The sequence below is a fragment of the Crocodylus siamensis genome, chromosome 1 (genome assembly GCF_052110815.1).
Source record: "Crocodylus siamensis isolate JL-2025a chromosome 1, ASM5211081v1, whole genome shotgun sequence".
NCBI classification, from domain to species: Eukaryota; Metazoa; Chordata; order Crocodylia; family Crocodylidae; genus Crocodylus; species Crocodylus siamensis.
In genome coordinates this window covers 315,320,373-315,337,160 of record NC_143395.1, presented here as the reverse complement: position 1 = coordinate 315,337,160, position 16,788 = coordinate 315,320,373, and the positions used below count along the sequence as shown (strand labels likewise).

At 40.3% G+C, this 16,788-nt stretch overlaps 1 protein-coding gene across 1 annotated transcript in view; it reads right to left on the bottom strand.

The window, feature by feature from the left end:
* The window catches only part of FGF14 (fibroblast growth factor 14), a 697,644-nt gene that overhangs the window by 500,249 nt on the left and 180,607 nt on the right, over positions 1-16,788 (bottom strand). The gene's annotated exons all lie outside the window — the stretch shown is intronic.

Below are 16,788 nucleotides of genomic sequence, written 5' to 3'. Positions count from 1 at the left end.
ACAAGGCAGTACATGAAGTTTTATTTATTGTCATCAGGTTTTGGATTTTTAGAAAGCAAAGTAAAAAGTAAACAACAAACAAAAACAAAAGCAACATTAATGATTATTAATTGTATTAAATATGCAGTGCACCCTGTCATGTACCCACACCGCCCCAGTTTTGTTTCTGTGGCATGCCGGCACTCCGGCACCTTACAAGGTAGACATTGTGGTTGTTTCGGCACTCCAGCCAAAAAATGTCACCTACCCCTAATATAAGCAAACAGTGTGTTCTTGCTGCAAACCCCCACTCCCCCTCCCCAAATACTGGGCTATTTTAACAGGAGTGTCACTTGCAAATCAAAGGAAGTGGTTCTCCCCTTTGTTCAGTACTGGTTAGGCCATATCTATCTAAACTGTGTCCAGTTTTGGGCCCAATACTGCAAGAATTATGTGGACAGACTGGAAAGATTTCAGCAGAGAGAGACAAAAAAGATTAGGAGCAAGGGGAGGTTAGAGGTGAAGGGGAGAGCTCTGTCTAATACCGCCCAGCTTCTAGGCTGAGCCACTGCAGCTATATGGCTGCATTTCTGGAACCAAAGTGAACATCTATTCACTTGCAAATTGGTTCAATCTATGCAGGTTAGATGAACCTGTGAAGATTGAACTAATTCAGGCTTGGGCTTTTTGAATGTCAGTACTTAGCTCATGAATACAGAAATTCAATTAATCTCCCAATAAAGCAAAAAGAAACAAAAGCAATGATTTCAGTGGAAGTAGAATTGAGCCCAGAAGTCCAGAAGCATAACCGAAGTAATTTGGTTCCTGGTTAGTGAATTTATTTTTTTGTATGAACAGTGGAGGTGCACATAAATGGAATACTGTTCTACCCTGGAGAGCACACAAACATCAACAGACTCCCCCTATTGCCTGAAGAAGGGTGTGTGCCCGAAACCTTGTAAACAACAAATTTTCCAACTATTCAGTTGGTCTAATAAAAGATATCACATCTACCCAAAAGAACCTTGTCTGGATCTGTCCCACGACACAATCACTTATGTAAATCTAATTTGGATTAGCTGTATTTCTCAATATCTTAGGGTGTTTTCAGCATGAATTCAGTAATTTATGTAATATTGCATTAAGCAGCTTGTTTGATAAGTTAAAGTAGAGGTTCTGTTTATGTCATGTGGTAGACCCATGGCATTCAGAATTTAAAGAACTGAAATTGAGCCTCTTTGAGAAGAAAAATTTTCTTGGTACTAACAGAGTTTTTTGGGACTTTTTTAAATTCATGACAATCTTAGAACCAACCTCACCTTTGTGCATGCTGTGATAACATTCAGTAGAAAGCAATGCTTCACATACCTATTACGACACTTATCCAGAAGACTCGATCAATCAAATCTGCTCTGGCACACTAGAATTCTAGTGCATTGAAGCATCCTCCCTGCTCATGTATAGGCACTCCAGTAGATTATTTTACTAAACTAACCTAGAGGTCATTAACAGACTCAGCTAAAGTACATGGCTGGGGCAGAATCAAATATTCTTAAATTCTGAGGAAGTTCAGATTCAGGTCTTGGGCCAGTTTTCTTGTTGAAATGATACTACTCAAATATTTTTATTTATATTTTAGAAGTACCTCTCCTAAAGCCTAAGTGGCTCTGCCCTAAATTAAAAACACAAGTGCATAATATTTAAAAATAACTAGAAAAAAGAAGGGTTGAATAGACTCGTGACAATTGATACACAACGACTTTACATTTTTATTTTTTCCTATTCCTTCTCCTGGATATACAATCCCTTACAGTACCTTAAAATGGCATAAGATGTCTTCAAGTAATGGCTGAAATAGTAGAAGGCCAATTGTATATCTTTGTTCTTAATGACAGAACTAACTTAGCACATCTCCAATTTACAGACTCCAAGACATCAAGATGTGCAGAGTAAGTGGACATGAAAAGATAGTTAATGCTAATTTCAAATATACGTCATAATGAGTGTGCCCCTCTTCTTCTTTGTGTGTCATGAAAAAATGAAATGACTCTCTGAAATGTAGCTCTTTTAAGAGTACTTCTCTGCTATCTAATGAAAAGCTCTTCTGAAAGCAAATTAATGGCCCTCTGGATGCCTTTATGTAACACTCCTTTTCTGAATTAGGCAAGGTTGCCATTGCATGCAAATAATAGCTATCTGTTGACCTCAGCATTTGTTTTTATTACCCTATTTATCTGTCTTGGGTTTTATAGTCCAGTATGGTGCTACATTTAATGCTGGCTGGAGGAAACCTTCCAACCTATCTGCCTAATCTGTGCTAACTACAGTTTGCTTTGGTACAGCACATTCTAAAAAGCAATTACATCATAGAGTCAAAATTCAAGTTAAATTAGCAAGCTTGAATTAACAGGTTTGACATTTGGGTGAAGGAAATACATTACAAATAAGGACAGAAATGTATAATGTGTCCTGTCATAACAGTTCACTACTCAGGGCACAATCAACACCTTTGAACAATTCAGATCAAAAGATCAACAATTAGCTTACTTTAGCCTTGTGTCTGTATAGCCTGCAAATATGACAATAAAAATTAAAGTCATCATACTTTAATATATTTTTAACCATTAAATTGCTTCTTCCTTTTATAAAAAGAGCTGTAGAAAGAAAAGATTGTGTGCTAAATACTGCAAAAAGAAGCATCTTTATTTATTTTAACATTTATTATTCCTGGCATTATTCCTGTTTTTCACAATTTTTTCAGCATGTCAGAAAAAAATAAAAAGCAAGAGAGAGAGAAACTAAAAGTATTAAAAATAACTGACAGTTCCTAGAAGAAGAGTGTTCCTATGACTTTTGGATTCCGTTTTTTGGGGTTACTAGCATCATAATAGTTATGTGAAGCACTGCGTTCTACTGAATGTTATCACAATATGCTCGAAGGTGAGGTTCTAATATTGTCATGAATTTAAAAAAAACCCAAAATATCTTTTCATTCCAAGAAACTTTTCCTTCTGAAACAGGAGGATCAATTACAGTTCTTTAAATTCTGAATGCCATGACATAAACAAACAAAACCTCCACTTTAACTTAACAAAAAAGCTGTTTAATGCAATCCTGCATGAAATACTGAATTCGTGCTGAAAACACCCTAAGATCCTGAGAAATACAGCTAATCCAAATTAGATTTACATAAATGATTGCATCATGGGACAGAGGCAGACAAGGTTCATTTGGATAGATGTGATATCTTCTATGGGCGCGTCCACACATACAAGCATGTGCGCTTGCAACAGCTCAAAAAGAAGTGGTGCAAATTTGAGTCGGGGCTTTTCGCGTTAGCGTACATGCTTGCATTTTGTTGTGGAGCAAATTGTGCCACTTGGGGCAAAATAACCCTTCCTGGCTCGTCCCAGATCTGCAGCCAGAGGGAGCTAGAGCCTGGGAGCAGTACCTTTTGCTGTCCCCAGCAGTATAAAAAGCTGCCTTGTCCTGGCCCCAGCAGTACAAAAACCTGCCCTGGCAAGCAGCTCAGGGTTACTTGACTTCAGGAGCTTCTGGGGCCCAGGCAATTGGTATCTGAGGACTAGTGCTCCTTGTCTCAGCTAGACTGCTGAGGAAGCATCCCAAATTCACTTTTAAAATACCCCATAATCCACATTCTTCCACAATTAGAAAAAAAGAGAGAGAGAAAGGAGGATTCATCTGATGGACAATGTTTTATTGTTATATTTACAATGTTAAAGAAATTTGGAAGCCTATCACTGTCTCTAGCATCATAATAAAGTAATTCTTAAATATCTATATATTTTAATGTTTGCTTTGGGTTTCCTTATCACATGGTGGGTGTGTAATGGGGGGATATGGGGCTTGCAGGAGGGGGTGGGAAGGGGGTGGGGGGATGTGCGGGGTGTGGAGGGATGTGGGGGGATGAGATACTGTGTGGGTAGGTGTGGGGGGACTGTAGGTGAGGGAGCTGCTTAGGAGGGGTGCATGAATGCCGCATGCCCCTGGCAGCTGGCAGGGCACAGCGGTGCTGGCGGCAGTGGGAGCGTGGTTGCAGTGGTAAGAGGGGAGCTCCCGCAGATGCCGCTGGCACTGTTGGCAGCGGGGGGAGAGGTGTTAAGTGGCGAGCACCCACAGACACCACCAGCAGTAACAGCAGTGGCCAACAGCAATTGCAGACACCCACAGACAGCACTGGGGAGGCAGCAAGCGGTAACTGCCTGCAGGTACCACCGACAGTTTTGGTGGCACATTTTTTGAGGGGGTGCACTGCCATGCTTGGGGTACACGTACACCCCCTATACATTGCCAATGGTCCCCTGCCCCACCCAGAAGAGACCCCCCCCACCACGCATGGACTACCCTACCTGCAGGGTCCCAGGCCCCCCCCAGAGGTGAAAGCTCCTCCCCCCCACTGGTCTCCAGCCCCCTGCTCATTCCCTTGCTCTTCTCCAGCCTCTGGAGGCTGGAGATGAGCAAGAGAACAAGTAGGAGGCTGGAGAGAATAGAAGAAGGAACAGGAGACTCATTCCCCCCACCCTCAGTTTCCCCAGCTCCCCATTCATTCCCCCACTCCCCATTCATTTGCCCCATTCACCATTTGTTCCCCCTGCCCCCTGTTCATTCCTGCTGCCCTGTTTGTTCCCCCTGCTCCCCATTTATTCCCCTGCTCCCTGTTCATTCCCCCCACCCTCTGTTCATTCCCCCAGCTCCCCACTTGCTCCCCCAGCCCCCCCCCCCACTCACCAGCAGTAGCAGAGAATGAGCAGGAGGCTGGAGAGAGCAGGGGAAGTCTCCAGCTTATCTCCAGGGGTGTGTCTCCAGCCTACTGCTCGTCTCTAGTCCCCTGTTCCTTCCCCTGATTGTCTCCAGCCTTGGGAGAGAGTAGAAGGCTGAGACTGCCTCTGGAGACATGCCCCTGCTGTCTCCAGCCCCCTGCTCCTTCCTCTGCTTGTATCCAGCCTTGGGAGGCTGGAGACAGCAGAGGAACAAGCAGGGGGCTGGAGATGGCCCTGGAGACATTCCCCTGCTTTTCCCAGCCCTCCTGAGGCTGGAGACAATCAGGGGAAGAAGCAGGAGGCTGGAGATTTTGAGGTTGGTGCACCCTCACTCAACTGACACCAAGGCAGAAAGCAGGGCAGTTCAAACAATGCTGCCTTTTATGCAGTTTGTCCATCCTTCCCTCAGGGAAGGATGACAGTCACTGACCAGCTACACAGTCAATAATGAGAGCAGTCCTTCCTCCCTCTTCCCCCTCCCTCTCCTTACTTTAGTTTCTGTTTCCCTGCAGGCAAGCCCACCTTGAGCTTCTAAATTCAAAACGTTTCCAAAATTTTGAAATGTTTCGACTTGCCTTGTTTTGTTTCAAGGCTGTTTTGAAACTCTCTATTTCATTTCAATTTAGCTGTTTTCAACTCAAAACGAGTTGAAATGAAACCACTGGTGAAATTTTGCACAGCCATAAAACTAAGAATAAACACAGGAAAGGACAATCTAAAAATACTTTTCAGAGTAAATCTTAATTTTAATACATGCCTTATAAATTAAAGCTTCTAGGTATATTCTTTGTGTGTGTATAGTTTTAATTTGATCTCATTGGTGTCTATGTTTCTTAATTCTCTTTCTTTATTCTCTTATTTCTCTTATTATTTATGATTTTAATTCTCTTTATTATTTTCTTTATTCTCCATTGATAAAAAATATTCTCCAATTAAGCAACGATTATGCATTCTTAACTTGAAGCATGTGCTCAATTCCCTCCTTGCATTCACTGCATGAGGACTAGACATTTGCGGTCCCTGTACTTCCATGAACACTAGCACTACTAATCCATGCAAAAAAAATTCTAACTACTCCTGGATCAATGGATCAATGGGGAATCACTGCCCAGCTAACATACATGTTTTGGACCCCTACAACTTAAAAAATGTGGACAAATGGGAGAGTCCAGTGGAGGACAATGAAAGGGGGCTGGGGAACATGACTTACAAGAAGAGGCTGAGGGAACTGGGTTTATTTAGTCAGGAGAAGAGAAGACTGAGGTGGAATTTAATAACAGCCTTCAACTGGTGGTTGATGAAGCTAGAGTGGTCTCAGTGCTGGCAGAAAGCAGAAGGAGCAATGGTCTTAAGTCACAGCAAGGGAAGTTTAGGTTAAATATTACAAAAAACGTTGGGCATTTGTACACATCGCGTTTTTTGCCTTTCTTGCACTCCAACAGTGTGACTTTTTGCACAAGCAGGTTTTCTAGAAACTTTAAAAGTCTTTCTGATGCATTAAAGTAAAACTCCCTGGAGGTAGTTTAGTTTGGCCAGCCCTGAATTAAAGTGTCGCGTCCATGGATTCATTATGTGCAAAAACACAGACACTCAAAGATGTGTAATGAGCCCTTTGTCCAGCAGATGGCACTGCAACTTTTTTGTAGTTTACCCCTTTGTCCACTGGATGCTAGATGTTGCTTTGAATTGCAGCTGGCCCATTTCGATAAATGGGTGTACTGTGTTTCCCTCGAACACTAAGTATAGCATGGCATATGCAGATGCAGTGGTTCATCCACCCAGCCCAATATGCATCAGTGTTCATTCTCCTATCACTCACGCACCAGCCATGCTCTAGTCAGACACAGACACCCTATCACTCATGCTCCAGCCATGCCCTAGCCAGGGTAACAAGGGTGCTGTTACCTCAAAAGGAGGGTAGTAAAGCACTGGAAAAAGACTACCCAGAGAGGTTGTGGAAATGCCATCCTTAGAGATTTTTAAAACCTGGATAGACAAAGCCTTGGGTAGGATGCGAAAGTTGGGGATGGTCTTCTTTGAGCAGAGGGTTGGACTAGATGTCCCTTCCAACCTTCATTTTCTATGTATAGGGACAATATATTACCCTATTCTGTGTTCTCCTGTGAGTATACTATATGTACAGGTAAGTATATATTATACTTATGTACTATGTATGTATATGTACATGTATGTATAAGTCTGAATGGTGGTTTTTGACACTTACATCTTCTTTAAAGTTTTCAAGCTGAAGTCAGGCAGAGTCCGGCCCTAAAGTGGTGGCTCTCAACTTTTTTAGACTCAAGGCACCCTCCACAACTTTTGTAAATTAAGTAACACCCCCTTTCAAAAACTAATTTATTTATTAGCATGCTTACCTCCTCAAAGAGGGGCTAGGGAGGAAAAGGAGCAGCTGGCAAGGAAGAGCCTGTGCTGCAATGAGTGGGGAAAGGAGGACAGGCTAGAAGGGAAGAGCCTGCACTTAATCTCTCTAAGATTAATCTCATTCACCTCCTCTGTCCCAGGGCCACCCTACAAAAGCTGTCACAGTACCCCAGGTGCTATGTCACTCTGGTTAAGAATCACTACCCTAAGGGATAGGATTTTATAAATTATTCAGCAGAGCTAAAATTTGCTTTTTTTAACATTTACTTCCATTGGATCAAGATTTGGCTAACGCTGAACACTTTAGACAAATGTTCTATTTTATGATATCATCTAGATCCTAGATACTGGCATGATTAGGGCCTAACATTTAAACCATACAACGTAATGATTAGAAACATGAATTATTGCCATTTCCAGTGGCACCTATGGTGTGCTAGACAATATAAAAACCTAAGTAAAAAGTGATTCCTATCATGTGACACTTACAATATCTTTAAAAAATAGTTATTTTTTTCCTGTTGAGAAAAGTTTTGTTTGTCCAGCCCATGTATCAGCCCTTAGTGGTTGCATGCTAATAGGGAATAGGTGAGATTGGCAAGGATCATTGGCTTTTATTGCCTTTGTCTGTTGCATAGGACATGGATGTCTTTCTAGGCTTATACGTGCATATTTTAATCTATTATCCTTCCAACCTTGCAATGGCAAGAAAGTAGAGCTGCCCTGTTCTCTGTTTTTTTATCTGTTATTTTGTATGTTTTTTTAAGTGACGTGTGGTTGTGGGCCATGAGACAAATCAGGGAAGATGTTCCTGTGAAGCCACTTGAAAGCATGGTTACTTGAACAAAGAAATTTGGCCTCTACAGGCCATTCCACTCCTATGCCTCTATGTACAAACTGGATAAATCCACCTCATTTAAGAGTGCGTGATGGTCATTAATATTTATTAGAGAAGTTCCATTCATTCACAGGAACAGTATAAAAGAGAGCAAAGACAAACCATTTAAATCTGGTTCAAAGTCCAGCTGCAGATTACCTCAAAAAAGTCAAGAAGCTGGGTTGTGGGTTGGGGTCAGACATGAATATCACATTTTTGGTAGGACAAAATTGAGACATTTTTCACTTTTCATATTTTCCATTTTCCTCAACAGTTTTCCTCTAATCTAGCCATGAAATATAACCTGTATAAGAAGCTAAAAATGACATGTGAACTTTCACATTCAACCAGGCTAATCCTACTATCTAGCAGCAACAGGATTGAAGGAACTGGTATTCCAGAGGCTACACAAAGTGAAAACTCAAGAGAATTTAGCCAAGAGTGACCAAGCATAAGGTAATAAAATTCAAGCAGAGACAAAAGATGAAACCTCACACAAAGTGCTTGAAACAAATAACTGAAGGCAAATTGAGGACTAGCACAAGGAAGAAATACTGACTAGCTGTCAGAAAACTGGCAGTTGGATCCTTCAGTGATACTGAATATTTTTTGTTTTAAACAGTGCTTGTTCCAAAGGAGTACCATTTTTATTTTCACAAAAACTGTATCTAAAATAATAAAAAGAGAACTTCAACTGGAGAAAAAGGTCAAGAGCATGCTGTAAGACTGATGACCCCTCATAAGGAATGGTTTGTGCTTGGCTCCTCCATGAGAACATTTGATAGTTATTTTTTAATTTATTGTATTTAGATATCATTATAAATCTTTCAATTTTGGCAGTTTTAGCAAATCAATTAAGTTACTTGTTTTGATCAGGGAACTAACTACAAAAATATCAAGACAGCATAAAATTATAACCAGGAAGAGCAAAACATAAGCCATTTCATATCTGTGTACTATGTATTTTATTGATATAGGTGATTTTTTGTACGCTAATGGAATTTGAAGTGGCCTGATGACAGGTCTGCAGGGAACTATACCTACAAAGAACCTGTGGGACCACCTAGTACACTGTGGGAACGCATACTAGTACCAGTGGAGATGCTGTGGCAGTAAGGCTCGAACAGCCTATATGGAGTAGTTCTGTTGCCACTTTTAAGGGGGAATTTTCCCACTGCTCATAGCCCTGTGATTTTTCTTAGATCCTAATACAGTCCCAAGGCAGGGGCACTGGGATGATGATTTGTTCCTGATTATAATTTATAGTGTGTGTGACTACACAAGATGCTTAATGCGCAGTAGCCTAATAACATTGCACAGTAGTTTGCCAGGCAAAACCTGTGCTACTATGCTACTGCACAGTAGTATTAGGCTACTGAGCAGTAAGCGTCACAAAAAAACATGCATTGGTGCTATTGTGCAGTAGTGCGAGTAACTACACATTTAGTTAGTGCTTCATTAAGCAGGTATTAAATGCGCAGTAAACTGTGCATTAAAGAACATGTAGATGTACCCAGTATAAAGCAATTTTCAGTAAAAGAATCTCAAAATATTTTACAAATATAAATAAATCTCCAACCTCTGTGATTCTGGGAAATATGCCCACTTCATAGAGAGCTTCAATGAGATATAGGGGAATTAAGCTGGTTATGTGGGACCATAAATCAGTGGCAAAGTTGTGAATAAAACCTACTATTTCTGAACAGCATTCCCAGGCTTTAACCATGTGTTCACTCTCCAGGTGTCTGAAGCACAAATCAAAGATTTTGTTTAAACATACAAATTATTTTTGCCCAGCCAAATACATTTTTCTTAGTAAATCTAAAGTTTTCATGACAAGCAATCATATGTCCATTAAGTGAAAAATGTCCATTAAGTGTAGTGGAAGGCATTACCCAAAGTATAATTTTATTTTGACTAACGCACTTTAATAGTATGGAGTCTGACAAACAAAACTGTTGCCCTTCAAGCAATAAAACTGCATGGAAAATTGCAATGACATTGTTAATTTTATGGACAAGTAGAGTTATATGTTAATAAAAATTAGCTCATTCCATGCAGGATCAAATTGCCAAAACTAAGTACTAACAGCACCAAGTGCTCTGACATTTATTCCTACACAGTGATTAGTGTCCAAAATGCACCTATTCACACAGAAACTTAAGCGTGATTTACAGGCACATGCAAAAACAAATTTGGCAAGCTAAAAAAATAGATTTCAGGGAGCTGGTCCTTGCCCCACTGACAGTATAACATGGCATATCTGCACTACGGGCATTCAGTGGAACATGAATCTGTACAAATTGCCGTGCTGTCATTAGAGGAGGGTATTTTTGCACAACCCCCGCACAAAGGTGATACCTGAGGCTGCTGCCCTGGTTATCCCCTCTCAGTTATGATGCTACTGAAAGGCAGCGGGGAATGTATGACTAATTTTGTAAAAGCATGCCCTATAAGCATGCTCTGAGCTTTTAGTTTTCAACTCTATATTATTACAGCATAATGGAAAATAGAGACAACTGCCAATTGGCCACTGCTAACATGGACCAGTGATAGAAATCAGCTTAATTGCTCTTCCTTGGTGAAACAACGGTCAGACAGCTTCTGTCAGCCCAATATTTTTTTTCTCAATTTTTTCTTCAAGGCTCGGGACAGACATTAAACATAAACCAGTTTAAGTGACCAGAAACTGATTTAAACCTGTAACAAAACAGATGTTCAGTGCACATAAACCAGTTTGAAAATGACTGAAACCGGTTTCAGGTGAACCTGGTTGAATGTAAGACCTAACTGATTTGGGTCAAACTGGTTTTTGTAATGTCTGTCTTAGACCCCTTTCTGGTTTAAGATAAACCAGCCACCCCCAGCATCCCAGCATGCTGTCTAGGTGGGGCAGAGCTCTCTGCTCCACAGCAGGGCTGGCTCCTCCCCTCTGCTACCTGGCTGCAGCTCTGGCAGAAACTTGCAGGCTGCTCCCCTCCTCCCCCTCACCACTCCCTGATAAGCAGAAATTCCCTTCTCCCCTCTGCCTTGCTGAGGAGGTGTGTGTGTATTAGCTGGCAGACCACATACTGGCTACAGTCCCTGCTGAATCAACAGGTAGAATCAACATTAATGTCCCTCTGTTGTTTTCTTAGTGGGGTGAAAAACACTGAGTTAGGGTGTGATAAACACCGTTATCAATTCCCTCCTGGACTAACCAGAGTGTCCTGCCAGGGTCTGGCCATGTCCCCTCCCCCCCAGTGGTGCACCGATGTGGGGGTGGGGAGACCCATGCCTCCGAGTGCCAGCTGGGCCATCCGGGGGTACTCAGTCCCCCAGCAATACTTCGGTTTCACCACCAGGGGACCCTCTCCCCCCGCCCACTCAGCAGTTGGCTGCCGATGGGGGGGGTGCAAATGCAGGTATTGGCCCCCAGGTGCCAAAGACTCACGGTACACTACTGCCCCCCCCTCAGCTCAGTGCTATGGAAGAGATGGGAAGGATGCTCTAGCGCCCCCGAGCTTCTAGCCTGAGCCACTGAAGGCATGTGCCTACATGTCTGGGATGTCTATGCAGTTACAAATTGGTTCAGCCTAGCCAGGTTTGACTAACCTACAAAGATTGAATAAATTTAGGCCCAGGCTTTTTCAATGTCTGTCCCTACCCCAAAACTCATTTAAAGGGAGATTTTCAGTGTTAAAAACATTCTGACTTGTGCTCTGAGTTCATTTCAACACAGAAGAATTTCTCTATTATTTTTCTTTAACCAAAACGTAAGTGAAAGCTAAGAGAGAGCATTTTCCAAGAGGTGCCTCGAGCCCATCAAGAGTTATCTGAAGTCTAAAAAGAGAACCACGGCTCTAAAATCTTCCCCTTAGGATGATTATTATTTGCTCTATGGTAAATTTAACAGTCTGATTTTTAAATGCCTTCAAAGCATGAAAATCTCTGATTGTATTTAAGGGTTAAGTAAAGTGTCAGCACTGTATATTTAAGTGACAATGAAACCACTCAGAAATCAGTTATGACTGGATTTCTTCAAGCAAACACCCAGATGGTCAGTGACTGATTTAACCTGACTGCTTTGCTTGTCCTTAGAGATAGGAATTGTCACTCTAGAAAAGTGTCACTTAAAGGAGAGTTTATAGCTAGTTCTGGCAGTGAGCCTATGTACTCCCCAGCATACAAATCATTAGTCGTATACAGAGATTTAAAAAATCTCAAGAGTCTGCACAAATGTACACAGTGTGCCATCACAGAAGTTTGTCACATATCTATGTGAAGAAGAGGTATTATTCACAGTGACTCCCTTTTTTAATATCAAGGCAAGGGTATTGTGTGTAAAGATGAGTAGTCATTACTTGTCATTCTTTTGCTTCAAAAGTTGCAGTTATCCAACTGAGGAATGATATCATGTGTGTCTAGTTGACAACTGTATACCAGGAGTGGTGAAAAGTGAAAAAAGGTGCAGCTTAATGAACAGCTCCTAGGTTGACACTTGTTCCCACCATTCACCTGAAGTCTGCTTTCATGCAGAAAACAAAAGCTAATTTTGTCAGATAATTTATTCACAGTGAATAAGCTGATATTCTGCGATTCACAGTGTCCCACCCCAAATGTTGTTGATTCTAAAATTTGGCTTTCTCTTTTTCAAAAATCTCTGTCTTGCATGATAGTTTGTGGTATTAAACCTAGTTACCGGCAACGATTGTATATCAAAATAGAAAGAAAAAAAAAAGAAAGGATAATGTATCTTCTAAATGAAATGAAGATTCCAGTCAGTATCCTATAGCAGCCCAATTCTCTTACAGTTAAGATCGGCTTCAGTTACAACATATTTTTTAATCTTTCATCTACTGAAAAAAATTAAAGAAAAACCAGTCTAGCACAGTTCCAAGCAGAGCTATAGATAGCCTTTATAAACTATTGATATTTGATTGGATGTCAGATTTCTTTAAGCCTTTGCCCTCTTCCAGTAAATGTAAGGAAAAATATCATTATTGTATCACACATAGAGTCAGGATCTGCAATTCCACTGGGAATTTGTTACTACACTCCACACCTTCCTTCAAAGAATGCAGTGATTAGTTAGATGTTATTTACATTTAAAATTGAAGCATTGACATTTACCAGTTAGGAAACTACAGAGAATCTCATGTGCATGCCTGATGCTATAAACAGTGGATGCTGTTCTGCATCATGGTAACCAATTTGAGGTTGACACATTGTGCTGGGGGATAAGAGGCTGGAACCTTCTCTTTTCGAAAAGGTAGGATGAAGTTTACATGCATGTGTAGGAGGGGAGAAGGAAATTAATCTGTTGTTATCTTCTTCTATCATCTGGATACAATCATGAAAAATGTAGGGTTGATAGGGATCCCTCCCAAGATCCTCTAGTTCAGGGCCATCCAACTTCTAAGCCCTGGGTGTTTTGGAAGGGGGGACTGAACACAACGCACCCCACACCAGTCAAGTCAAAGGCCACCAAGCCATGCAAATACTCTTCCCCTGCTGCATGGCATGCCCATGCAGACCCCCTTCCTTCACTGTTACTCTAGGAGTCCTACCCCATACTGCACCACACAGGCATGATTCTCCCTCCTTGCCGCAACACGCATCCTCGCACTATGTACGTGAGATTCCCCATGCACTGCCCCATTCTCCTTTTCCTCCCCGTACAGCCCTGTACTCACCCTCAGCTCCCTGCACTGCTCACTACACTGACCTGCTCCTTTGGGGTGGAGGCAGAAAGCAGCAGCCAGAAGAGAGAGAGGAAGCACAGAGACTCCAGCTGCTATTGCATCAGAGTGATGGGAGGAGTGACAGATGGACAGAGGCCCAGGAGCCACAACTTAACCCTTTGTGGGCTGCCAGGTGGACAGCCCTGTTCTAGTCTAACTGAAGCAAAATATTTAAATATATATACATACATATGTATGTATATATGTTTATTAAGCTTTCTTAAATTATCAATAATTTAGGCAGATTTTCTTTTGGAAGCCTGTAAAAATTTGTAATTTTATGCTGTAATATTTTTGTAGTTAGTTCACTGATTAAAACAAGGAACTTAATTGATTTGCTAAAACTGCCAACATTAAAAAGGTTTCTAATGATATCTAAATACAATCAGTGAAAAAACTGTCAAATGTACATCTGTATCCTCAGCTAAATTCATTTACTGTCTCCAGCCAATTCTCTTGTGTTGACATTTCTCCAAGCTCTTACAGTAGATAAAAGAGATGTGCCAAACCTGGCTTCACTTGAGCTTCAGGAGAAATTACAACTGTAAGCATGTTTTCACAAACAATAATAGAACTTCAAGTTCCTTACAATCAAACTTTATGAGAAGAATGGTAATTCAAAGTCAAATTAATATTTGTAAATAATATATATATTGGGATACTCTGTGTGTGTCCAATAATTATGATTAAAGTGAATATTAAGCACCACATTCTAAACAAATGAAAATATTAACTCCAAATAACGATGTTAAAAGAAAAATGTGAAGTTTTTAAAGTCACAATTTTAAAGGTTGAAGGATTTAGAGATTAGGAAATACATGAATTACATTAATTTTGCCCCTTTGTGCGCATCCATTGTTATACAGTCTTCATACCATAATCACATACTATTTTTCCACAGGTGCTTTGCCTCATTTAGTGCACTTAGAAAAGAGCACTTTTGGCTAAAATTTTCCAAGAAATGTCAACCTGATGCAGATACCCCAGAGGGAAACATTCAAACCAAATAGTTAATATTTGGCTGAGATACAAAACAGTCTTATAACATAAGTGAAAAGTTATCCCAACTATCAGTCACTGCCTGCACCACCTATGACAGGTACATACAAATCTTTAATGTGGCTGGACACAAGGTTCTCTCAGGATATGTCTGACCCACCTTGAAAGCATGCACATAAGAGCAATCCCATGCCTATTTGTATCAATCTGACCATCATGAAGTCAACTGATTTGGAAAATTATTTTAACTTAACCATACTGAGATCATCATGTGGGGTTTGCATTGGGAGATATGTTGCTTTTAGTTCCAGAGATCTCATAATCCCCACTGTTAACTCACCTACGAACATTATTACACATTGTCAAGTTACTGCAAAAGTACAAGGGCTAAACTAGGCTGAATTTCATCCTCTTTATTGAATACTAGTTGTCCAGTTTACCACATTTTACATTCTAATCCTGTCCTCTAAAGACACTACCCCACTAGCTTGGTGCAATGTGCACCCACTTCCATCCTCTAAATCTAATGAAGATAATGAGCAGTACTGGAGGTAGGACAGACCTCTGGGGAGCCATACTTAACACATCCTCCTTACTTAGGTGTTCATCTCATAGCAGTTTAATTTAGACTACATTTTCTTAGCTTGCTTATGAGAATGCTGTGAGAGGCAAAGTCAAGAGCTTTTCTAAAGTCCAGATATATCACATCCATTGTTCATCTCGCATCCACAAAACCTATTACTTTACATAAAGTTCCTTACCATAGAAGGAAATCCGGTTGGTTAAGCATGTTTTGCTTTTGACAAATACAAGAAACAACCAGACAGTACAAAATTAGTGGTCCTCTGGTTCTGTTTGAAGAAGTAAAAACTAACTTACTGTCTTTTAGAATGGTCTAAATATTAAAGCATTTTGCCCTATAAAAATGAAAATCTTGGTGCAGCATCACAATGGCGGTACCACAGCTCCACCATAATTAAATTCGAAATTACATTTCAAAAGACATCAGAAAAAACTTGCTGAAATATTTCCTCATTTTTCCTCCCTTTGTTCCTGGCCACTGATGTGGACACCGACAAGAAAACTGGTTATTAACAGACTAGAAGAGATTGCCTGGAAATTCTAAAAACAATGCTACAAAGGAACTACATAGAGAAAATCCTGCTACAAAATGGCTGTTTTCTATATTTATATAGTGCCAATTGCCATAGCATGTCATATTTTAAAATTATGACATTGAATTGCCCCTATAATTTTTATTCCTCTTCTTGCCATTTTCTATGTCTAGCATTGCTTACAATCATGATTCAATTCCTAGAAAACATGGTATGTGCTAACAGACTAAAGATCAATGTCAGAATTCAGAACCACTTTTTAGGCTTTTAGTGTGGCCTACATAGATCAGTTCTGTTTCATCTGTTTAGGGATGAGTCATGTGCATAATATAGGGCAGTTTGATTGCATTACATGAAGTTATTGGTTGTATTTGCCAAGACAAAGTGTGTACTGTAAGAACAGCAGCTGTAGAATATGCCATGCCCCCATATTGACTTGAAGGAAATCACTGTGTTCAAGAATTCTCTTGAGCATTTATCACTCATATAAAACATACATTTTATTTAGTTAATTATTAGGCTAGTGTAGTTGAGTTACAAGCACTTTCCAAAATAAGAACACTACTGAAACTAGTTGATTGATTGCACTACATTTGACTCCTGATTCTACAATGTCATCCACTGGAGTGAATCACCTCCATACAATGTTCCATGGTCTTCTGTAGGATTCTGAAAAGCCCTCCAGATAGACTGTTTTGTAAGACCAGAATTTAATTTTACCTGAGCATTAGTTTAAAAAACGTTCTAATATATGTAGTATAAAAAAAATCTGTCAATTACGTGAAAGGGAATACTATGTCACCTTAACATATCAGAAGATGCAACATAATACATTCCTGACTGCAGTAGAAAAGAATAAATACACTGTTATTTAGAGAGGAAAATAAAAGCAATCTTTTAATGTTATACCTAGACTCAAGAGTATTTGATAT